General features: G+C 45.7%; 1 long non-coding RNA gene across 1 annotated transcript; it reads left to right on the top strand.

Annotated features, from left to right (window-relative positions):
* The first annotated feature begins 1583 nt into the window (after positions 1-1583).
* Positions 1584-2957, top strand: LOC146871339 (uncharacterized). Its single transcript, XR_014959545.1, has 4 exons — positions 1584-1719; positions 1827-1901; positions 2015-2173; positions 2736-2957. It is a non-coding gene; the product is annotated as an uncharacterized LOC146871339 (long non-coding RNA).
* The last annotated feature ends 8163 nt before the right edge of the window (positions 2958-11120 follow it).

The following is an 11120-nucleotide window of genomic DNA, read 5'->3' as shown; positions in this document are numbered from 1 at the left end:
GAATGCAAAAGAGTAGGCCCACCTCCGTTCAAACCACCATTGGAGGGTTATCTGCCATCAAAGGGAACTTTAGATGTATGTCGTGCCTTGCTTGTAATTCTGCATTAGAGGTAAAACAATACTCCATAAATGGAGTCAAGATAGAACTGCAAAGTTTGACGAACTGCAAAACCACCAATATAGTTTACGCAGTGCTATGTCCCTGCAACAAAACTTATGTGGGCGAGAAGTCCAGGTCCATGGCAACTCGCCTAACAGAACACAGATCTGCAACCAAACTAAGAAAAGTACAAGCGCCCCTAGTGCAACACTTTATTGATTTCAATCATACCATTGAGGATATCCGATGGTTGATCTTAGAGAAAGTCAATATTTGCGGACCTCAAGGAATGGAGATCCGCAAGAGGAGAGAGGTGTATTGGATATTCTCTCTGGACACATACAAGAAAGGTTTGAACAACGAGATTCCGTGGAGCCAAGCCATTCGCTATAACACTTGACATTTTCTGTTGACACTGAAAAGTAAAAAGTATAATCTTCTTACCTTGCTTTATGTCAGGGTTCCATTACCCCCCTTAAAATCGGTAAATTGAATCTAATATTAAATAGCTAAACTAGGATTCACAAAAAGGGCATGTACTGTCAAGCACATAAACTTTGAAATGATGTGTCATAAGGTACACACATTTTTTTTTTTTTTTTTTTTTTTACGCACACATTAGTGCAACATGGATGAGCGTTTGGCATTCATGTGCAGGGTTGGAATTTTAACAATATCTTTCCAACCACCAGGACACTAGTGGCAGTGTTTCTGTCCTTTGCCTCTTTGGATGCAAATATCAAGTACACCTTTAAATACGAAAAGGTTAGACAACAGGTAGGGCAGTGTATATACCTTTAAAACACAAGAGAACTAGCTCCTCAACCCCTGAAGCATGCTATTGGTTCTGGTAGAATCAGGTGGACAAAATCTGACCAATAAAGGAAGGGCTTAGAGGATATATTAGGCTCTCCAATGGCGAGCCTTGTTTGTTCTTCGATGCCAGAATTCTAACCTAGAAGGAAGAAAAATGAACAGGACCGGGTGAGTAGGGGCGCATTATATGATTAAGCTAATACAGTAGGAAATCTCTCTTGACTCTGCTGCAGCTAAAAGTGGCAATTACACACACTCTCTTTCAGATAGCATGACGACATTCTGGGGAAACAAGCGCTTCGGTCACATGCTTTAATACTGGCGAGAAAGGTCAACCAACGGACGTTCGAACTGCGCTAGCATTTTTCAGTGAGTAAAAAAGTAGTACATAAAGTGAGAGTCACTAAAGCCTAGTTAGGCTGAGAATGTCATAAAGGATAGGCCTTTAGATGTGTTGTCTGCATTTCTGAAAAAAGTGAGTTCGCATCTGCGTGCCCGCAGTTTGAAGTAATTGTGAACCCATGGTGATCTGAACCATGCGAGTATTTATGAATAAGTTAGAATATGTTTAAAAATATTACATCGACTTAGAGAGATATTATGGGCTATAAACTTACAAAGGAGGAAGATCAAAAAATCATTGCTGCTTCACTTCCCATTAATTCAGAAATGTACTGACCAACCGGGAAAAAGATTCCTCAAAAGTCAAGCTGCACTGTGAAAAAAGTGAGCTCGAGGCTGCACACCCGTAGTCTGGGGGAATTCGGAACCCACGATTTTACGATTCACGCACACACTTGCGAGTAAGTTGAGAATAACATTGTACCCACCCAGAGATTTATCATGGGCCTCAAACCTAGAAAGGGTGAAAGAAAAAACATTGGCTATGTTTATTTTTCTATTGCTTTAGAATCGTACTGACCTACGCTTTTAGAAGTCTCTCAACAGTCAAGCTGGTAAAGACGCAGGACGCAGGAGCCCACGAGTAAGTATACAAGCACCTCAGCTAGATAAGCAACCTAATCAGTAAGCATGACAGCTCTTCAATACTGGCAGGTAGTCTCTATAATTTCCGCCTTTAATTGTTGTTTGCCTTAGATTCACCAAAATTGTCCGTGTTCTCCAGTAAGCCGAGTCGGAGTACAGCCCATTACGGAGATAGCCACCCATGAAAATAGATGACTAGATATCGTAAAGAAAAGAAATAGGGAAGGTTTTAATTCATCCCTCCTTGGAATTTGGAATCTGAAAATCAAGGTAACATTAGTAGCACGTTAATATGGCTACATAGAAAACGAGGAAATAGATAACAAAATTATCCCATTTGTGTAGATAGTTGCTTGACTTGATTTAATACCAAATTTAGGTTTAGTCAACATAACGGGCTGATTTCTCCACATGCTGGAAATAACAATGATGAGTTATTACCTATGTATGCAACATTACTTTAGTTGCAACCTAAATTATGTGTAAATAAAAGCGATATGGCAGATAGGAGATGACATTATTGTCTACATCTGTGAACTCAATTGATATCATTTCCCTTGACTCAAATCATGCTCTCTAAATTTTTCCCCTACAGATTTCATAATGAGGCACATAGGTCTATGTATATAGAACAGATTGGAGATGGATTATGTTTGTTTGTTTTTGTAAATAATATGTATAGATATATAGATGTAAATAGAAATGTATAGATGAAAAGAAGTTACACATGTATATGAGTATATGTCCAAAAAAGTTTGTTAATAATCATAAATGTGCACTTGATCTATCTGGTATGTGCAAGCGATTATAGTTTATGTTTCTTTTACCATAGGATTTAAGAAATTATGGCCACCTGAGGAAGGCTGAACGCCGAAACGCGCGTAGATTTAACAAAAGCCATAATTGATATTTGCTCTCTATCTCTGTTGTATGTAAATATGGAATGTAAATACGATTGTCCAACTGAATATGAAATGATACAGCATTGAGGATAAGAAATGTCTATATAGAAAGACCCAAAGAAATGAGAAAAATGAAATGATTCTCTATTGTATAAATCAAAAAATATTTAAATAGTAAGAAATAAAGAAGTTCAATGAAAATGTGGTCTTTTCAATAGTCCTGTTTGATCAATGGGGGCAGGCATAATAATCACCTGTACATTACCTGGTCTTTTATAAACTGTTTCCTATATTTTTGTTCACAAACACTACAAATGGACACCACACAGGTTTTTATATTAAAAATAAGGATTCTTTATATAGAGTTACCACAAGACCATTAAACGACAAAGATACACAATACTGTTACTTTAGATGGTAGAAGTTTGCTTAGTTCTCTTAAGTTCTTAAATGCGACACTTTAAGTCAATGTACCTTAGATGCGACACGCAGGGCAACCAAAGTGTTGCAACGATGCAGATGCGATGAAGTTTTTGGTGCAAAGAAATAAAGGCGTGAAGATCTTCCAGATGCGTTACGCTTCTCCGATGTTGCGAGAAGACTCGACTCGATGCGTCAGCTACAGCGGCGTCACCCCTTTACGCGATGCGACGACAGCGGCCTTGGCAGCGGCACTCTTCTCCGACGTTTGTGAGACGCTTCCGCTCGATGCGCTGCTGCAGCGGCGTCATCCCTTTACACGATGCGACGACAGCTGCTCCGACGGCAGCACGCTTCTCCGTAGATGCGAGGCGCTTTTCTTGATGCGGTGCAATGCGACAACTACGATGGCTGCGATGGCGACACACTTCTTCCTCGATGCGAGATTCTTCTCCTGATGCGGTGCAATGCGTCAGCTACGATGGCTGCGATGGCGACACGCTTCTTTGGCATTGCGAGACACTTACGGAATGATGCGAGACGCTTCCGCTCGATGCGATGCTGCAGCGGTGACACCCTTTGCGAGATGCGACGGCAACAGCTCCGACGGCGGCACGCTTCTCCTTCTCAAGTCGCGCTTCCAGCTCCTTGCGACACGCCTCAGAAGGCCCAACAACAGCAGCAGGCACTTCCAAAAGACTCTGAGGAGCTGGGGGTGAAGTCCACTGGTCCTGGGACTTCGTTCAGGGGGCAAGCTCAGGACAAGCCCTGGAGATCTTTTAAGCACAAGTTGAAATAAAGTCTTTGTAGTCTTTTCTCCTCTCCTTTCAGCAGCAAGGCAACCACTGTAGGCCAATCCCCCAGGTCAGGGACAGTACTCCTCCTTACAGCTTTCCCAGTTCCTTCTCCTCAGGCAGAGGTTCTTCTTGTCAAGCAGGATCTAATTTCTTGGGAGCAGGGTCCCAATACTTATACCCCTAATTCCTTTGTTCCTCTGGGGTAGAGGGGCCTTTGCCCAGTCCAAACCAGTTCCTGAGCACTTTGTTGACATGACTCTGCCTTTATATTCAGGGTGCAGGGCAGAGACATCAGCCGCTCCACAGGAGGTGGAGCCAGCATTGTGGTGGCAGAGCACACCCCTATTCAGAGTCCAGGTGCACTCCTCCCACCTATCTGGATGTCAATCTCTCCATTCACCACCAGGCTACCTAGCCCTGCCCCTCTGGGTTTCCCCAGCCCTGTCACTCACACAAACCAGACAGGCAGATACACATCATAGCAGAGGCGGGCTGAAATGGTTAGACAAGCAAATACCAACTTTCTAAAAGTGGTATTTGCAAACACAGAATATTAAAATAAACTGTACTAAAAGATGCATTTTATTATTCTGAGTTCAGGCATACTAAACTCGATTTTCTACCATGTTCCCTGGGTCTGTTAGGATCATAGGATGTAACAATTCTAACAGCCTATTCTGGCCTATGGGAGCAGGTAGCCTTACAATAGTGAAAAACGAAAATGGCTGTAATTCACTATTAGGACATGCCACACACATCAGGGCTTGTCCTACCTTATGCTTAGAATGCACCCTGCCTTTGGGCCTACCATAGGGGTGACTAATATGAAGTTAAGGGAAGGTTTAGGGACTGGGAAGTGGGTGCACTTGCCCAGTCAGCATGACAGTACCAGACTGCACGCAGGTTCTGCAATGGCAGACCTTAGACACATTTTACTAGGCCGCTTCTGTGGGTGGCACAACCAGTGCTGCAAGCCCACCAGCAGCATTTGTATTTACAAGCCCTGGGCACTCCTGGTGCACTTTACTGGGGTCTGACAGTAAACCAAATAAGCCAATCATGGAATCCAACCAACATATACATTTTAAATAGGGAGCACTTGCACTGTGGCACTGGTTGGCAGTGGCACAGTGCTCTGAGCAGCTAACACCAGCAAAACACATGAGGCACAGCGACAAAAAGTGGAAGGGAGACTCACGCCAAGGTGCCAGGTCTAACAGGCGCGCTTGTTGGCTCCTCCACCAACCACAAGACCAATCCACGCTCTGGTGGAACTTCCAGTCCCAGAGTGCAAATCGTGGACACAATCACTCACAGCTGCGAGGGAGGCGCTGCCTGATGCCTCTTAAGCACCGCTTGCACCCCGCGGCACGGGACGCACAAACTGCCGTGGGTGAGCTGTCGCGGGTGAGCTGCTACTGACCAGAGGGGGCTGTGGGTGCTCCTGTGCTCCTCCCGACACCCGTTGATCCTGGGGTGTGTGCTTGTTGGCTCCTCCACCAACCACAAGACCAATCCACACTCTGGTGGGACTTCCAGTCCCAGAGTGCAACGCGTGGACACAATCACTCACAGCTGCGAGGGAGGCGCTGCCTGAAGCCTCCTAAGCGCTGTTTGCACCCCGCGGCGCGGGCCCATCAGCGACCGGAATAGGCTGGGCTGGGTCACCCCCCTTGGCTGTTTCATCGGGACACAAGTTTCCTGGTTCCAGGCAACTGAACTGGCCCTGTAATTATCTGGAAGGCAAGGTGGTGAGACTCAATCTTTATTCCTCCATTTCTTGCTCCACTAGCCACTTCCCCTGGTGACTGTTATCCCGCCAACATTGCCAATAATTTGCACAGACTGCTCAATTAGTGGGGGTAACTTTCCGCAAGGTGGTCCAAATGAAATTGTTAAATGAGGTTTTGTGTTTGTAACCATTTACTTAGAGTTAATGACCATGCATTGGATTGCATATTTTATTCTTTTTTAGCTACTCGGTATTTGTAAGGTCCCTAATTTTACCAGAACATTGGGTTTTAAATTGGATCTGAATCAATCTGACCACAGCGTTGAATGCCCCTAGTGATCGGTTTGTAGGCAGACCTTTTTACCATAGGCACTCTTATTAGGTAGCCCTGCCAATCCTATGTAGATTCACACTGGGGCCTGCTTCCTCCTGCACTCCCACACTTGCACTTTTGTTCTCTATGCTTTTGTGCCCATTGCCTGGCATATTTGCACCTACACTCTGCACTTTACGTTTGAGCATTTACGTACTTTGATTCTTGCGCTAGTTGTTCTCCAATTAGCTCTCCCTCTACCCCGAGTTCCAAGTCAATCAGTAGTGCCCCAATTAAAACCATCTTTCGCACATAAGGTAATCTACAAAATCAAAGTAGAATGGGCAAACGTGTGTGTGCAGAAAAGAAACAACAGGCTCCTCCCAAGCCTAAAACTAAAGCCAAACCGACCTCTATAGATAGGATGCTGGAAAAGGCACTAGGAGCCAGTGTGGGTCACAAAGTTAGTGGTGGATCTGCATCCAAGTAAGGGATATAGTTAAGGACGAGCTCAAATCACTCATAGAAAGGATCGACAAGTTGGCCTCGCTCCTTATTGATTGGACAAGTAACAGGAGGGTAGTAGACGGGAATGTTGGACCTATCACTGGACCTAGAGACCAGGCCGCTGTGAACACCATTAGGGCCATCCCGGTAACTAAACATAATGATTGCCCAGCTACTCAAGTACCAAATCTAGAGAGACAGCAATCACCAGCCCCCACCAGAGCCGACATAGAGAGGCCCCCCCACCACAACCGCTAATAGAGCAAATCCAACGCCTCTACTCCAACAACCCACTAGGCAATGGCAGCCGAATAAACAACGGGTAGGGGTAGACTTTACCACACACACAGAAGCTACTAAAGAAAAGCCTCCCACCCCAGTTATAAACTTACCACTGGCTTCAACTCCATATGTTCTCTTTCTTGCAGGCATCCCCGAGTTCGGAGGGGGCCAATACAAACCACACCAAGAACTAAAACACAAATGCATGCAATGGTTAGCTAATCACAGACACTTTCGGTACGACGATGCAGGAGAGATCTGAACACGTAGAGTTGGATGGCTAGGATGGAGGCCTAAGGACAAGCAAGGAGACTGTATAGTAACTTTAGAAACCCTTGCGTTGTCCAAGAAATCTTAAACAGAGACGATGGGAGACAAACGGGTACTATCCGAGCCCTCCCATTGGGTTACTTTTATCCCCCAGAGAGAGTCCATCAAGACAGAAGGCAATTTGGGTGCGGCCGGAGACCCGAAAACCAAAGCTACAATACAGATGCTTTGGATCACTATTGGCCTAGACAACCAATCTTCAATATTCCCACAACAAACAGATTTAGCAGCCTAGAAGGAGTGGATTGACTCGAGATTCGGGCCACTGGTCCCGAAGTGCAGCTGGGCAAGCTTCTGGTGGAAACCTAGACTCACAAAGATGATGTAGGGCACTGCTCGATGCTAGGGGAAGGAGAAACCTGTGGGAGCATGAGCGGCTCCTCAGGAAACATCCATGAGGGCCTCATTATGACCCTGTCCTGCAACCAATCCCCTTTATCGAAAAGCGGGACTATCACGAAAGCTGATTCTGGGCTTTGCGGGTCTCTCTTTCGACCCACCCCTCCAGTTGTCGCTAAAACCAACTCTCCGGATCGCCCAAGGCTGCGAGTCTTATCCTGGAACATAGCAGGTCTGAGCAACAAGTTAGATGACCCCGAATGGGGTCATTTCATTGACCAACATGAGAACTGTATGTTTCAGGAGACGTGGGCAAGAGGGAACGCCTCAAAGTTGGGGTTTGCCATCTTCAATATTCCTGCAGTATCAAGTGGAAAAGGGAGTCCCTCGGGGGGACTAAGTACATGGGTGGGAGTTCACCTAGGCTGTTCAGCTAAACATATAGAAACATCCTCAAACAATATTCTGTGTGTCCTCCTGCACTTCCCGCCTAAGACCTCTTAAACGTGTACTCAAGACCAGTTAGGCAGGGTCACGAATCAAAAACCCTCGAGGAACTAATGTCATTTCTAGCCACCATCTCAGACAACCACATGGTGATTATAGGAGGGGATTTTAATTGCCAGTTTGAGCCATCAGATGGTATGCCCAAGGACAGTCTCTGTGAAGAAGATAAGTACTAGGCCATCCCGGAGACTACCTGTCCACCAGTAAAAATCTGATCCCCCCTGGTGATCCAGATGAATTGCCTTGTTCTAAAATACTCTCTTAGGGCATGTAATGGAAGAACAAAATCTGATACACCCAGTAACTTTACTTTCATTAGAAATGGACGAGGCTCTTTACTGGATTATATTTTAATTGACTCAAAATCTTGGCATAGGATAATTGACTTCAAGGTCATGGTATGGCACGATAGTGACCATAATGCCCTTGTACTAGAATTAAACGAGTTAAATCCCAGGAATGCCACAGGGGCATACACCCCCACTGACGACAGGTTGTCCCTCACAAATTGTAGGAAGAGAGTATGTTGTGCAGACATAAACCAATCACAAGATAGGCTAGGCTCCCTGTATGGAGCCATCATCCCGGTTCTCTTGACTGCAACTAAATCTGTCCCTACTAACAGCACCAGAATTGATCTCCAGATGGTTACCCAGAACCATACTAGGTTAACGGCAATCATGGCAGACTTCTTCTTTCCCCTAAAAAACACCAGGACAAATAGGAAAACCCCACCACCCCTGGTATAACTACCAATGCCGTAAGGCCAAAACAGCCCTGATTACATATATCAAGGCTAATGACCGTCCCTTAATTAAAACAACTAGAGCGGCCTACAAGGCGAGTGTCAAGGAGGCAAAAAAAGGTGGGAAAGCGACAAGTGGATACCTTGAGAAGCTCCCTGGGTGCCTGCGATATGAGGACCTTTTGGAAAGTGGTCAACACAGGTAGTTCTGAGGCTAAATCACCGATAAAGCCAAACCTAGAGGCAGATGTATGGAGGGACCATTTTGAGTCCCTCCACTCAAGGGTGGAGACACTGGACGACTCAGCCGCCAAAGGCTATTCTTTGGCGGCTGACCACCCGATTGCATCCATGTTCACTAACAGAACTATTGATGACACCGGATAATAACTTTCAAAGAGATAACTGGCGCCCTTTCTAAAATAGCCCCAGGTAAAGCCCCTGGATTAGACAAGATACCAGGGGACTTATTCCGCAGCGAACCCACCATTTGGGCACCATATCTCTGGGTTTTATTCAATGCCATATTCCAAGGCATGAAGATCCCTGTCAGCTGGGCCGGAGCCGAAATAATCCCCATATATAAAAAGGGCTCACCGCTGCTACCCACAAACTATAGGCCTATAAGCCTTATAGATATCACCCATAAATATTTGCGCGTGTGCTGTTGCTCCGGCTGCAGAGTTGGATGGAGGAGCATGAGATACTTAGTCCTCTCCAGGCAGGGTTCAGAGAAATAATATCCACATTGGATCAAATCCTCAGGCTAAAAATTTTACACTGGAAGATCGTGTGTCTGGAGGGTGGCAGCCTCTACCTAATATTTGTAGACCTGAAATCTGCGTTCGACCTGGTCCCAAGAGAGAAGTTGTGGGCAGTTTTCCATGAGATGGGGGTTCCGTCATCCCTGTGCCAAATCATGAAGTGGTTACACAAGGGAAATTATGCCCAAATTAGATTTGGCAAGGAAGGAAAACTTACGGCCCCCATTCCCGTAAATAGAGGTGTGCGCCAGGGATGTGTCCTCGCCCCGACTCTTTTTAGCCTTTATGTAAATGGGCTAGTTAATTTTGTACTCAGCGAGAAAGACTTGGACGTCCCTTAGTTGGCATCACGCAAAATCCCAGCCATGATATTTGCCGAGGACACTCTATTATTATCTAAATCGCCTATGGGGATACAGAGGGCACTTAATAGATGCGATGCATTTTGCAGGGAAAGAGGGCTTGAAATTAACCTCCAAAAAACTAAATTCATGGCGTTTAACTCAGCCAAAAGTAACCGACCAAATCCAAGTTTAAATGGTAAACCCCTAAAGAGAGTATCCGCTTTTGACTACCTCGGCATAACCATCACAGAATCAATTGACGGGGGGGCCCAAATCAAAAAATCAACCCTGAAACTGGCACAGTCTTAAGGGGGCTTAACAAAGGTTTTTCGAAAATCTAGCCACAAACCTGTGACTCCAGCAATAGAAATATACAAGGTCCAAGCCAGGGGAGGGGCGCTGTATGGAGCAGAAATTTGGGGTCACCGTAGTTCTTAGAGTCTCACACAGACTGAAAACACCTTTCTCAGGCAACTGTTTGGCCTCCCACAGAGTACCCCACTCATGCCGCTCCGACTGGACCTGGGGGTAAGGGCTATCGCCGAAGAATCTAATCTCAGACCCCTTTTATTCTGGCGATGTCTGTGGGTTACCCCAGAACTTTCAGAATACAGGGACGAATTAAGAGAGGTGATGAGTCTACCAGGGGCGGGTAAATTACCTTGGCTCTCCAACATTCGACACACGTCAGAAAATCTGAGACGGGGCAACCTTTGGGGTGGCCCAGAGGTTGCTTGTGCCGCAGTGTCTAGGAAAGTGGTAAAGGGCTGCTACTGGGAGTTTAAACTGGCCCAACTCCAGAGCAATCCTTTAGTAGGTAAGCTGACTGCAGTTTTCCTAGAAACCAAGGACTAGTATAGTCTAGAGCCGGCACTGAACGACATCAAGCCGGCAACCGCAAGAAAGCTTTATTTGCAGTTCAGACACGGGGACTTGCCACTTCGCTCTTTTACAAATAAATGGGTGGGCTCGCAAACTCGGGGGTGCCCGGACTGTGACTGCTCCACAGAATCAGACTTTCATGTGTTCTTTTGCTGCCCCGGCTACCACAAAGCGAGAAAACGGTGGCTGGTTCAGATCTGTAGAAACCTAGGTACCAGGCGCTGTTGCGAGGCTTTTAGGATATTGAAACACGATTCTAGCCTCCCGATAGTATACTCGGTAGCAGGCTTTTTATTCTCTATGTGGTGCACTCGCAGAGCATTTTTAAAACCAATTCAATAAATAAGGTCTAT

The sequence above is a fragment of the Triturus cristatus genome, chromosome 1_1, assembly GCF_964204655.1.
Source record: "Triturus cristatus chromosome 1_1, aTriCri1.1, whole genome shotgun sequence".
Taxonomy (NCBI): Eukaryota; Metazoa; Chordata; class Amphibia; order Caudata; family Salamandridae; genus Triturus; species Triturus cristatus.
This window is presented reverse-complemented; position numbering and strand designations above follow the sequence as displayed.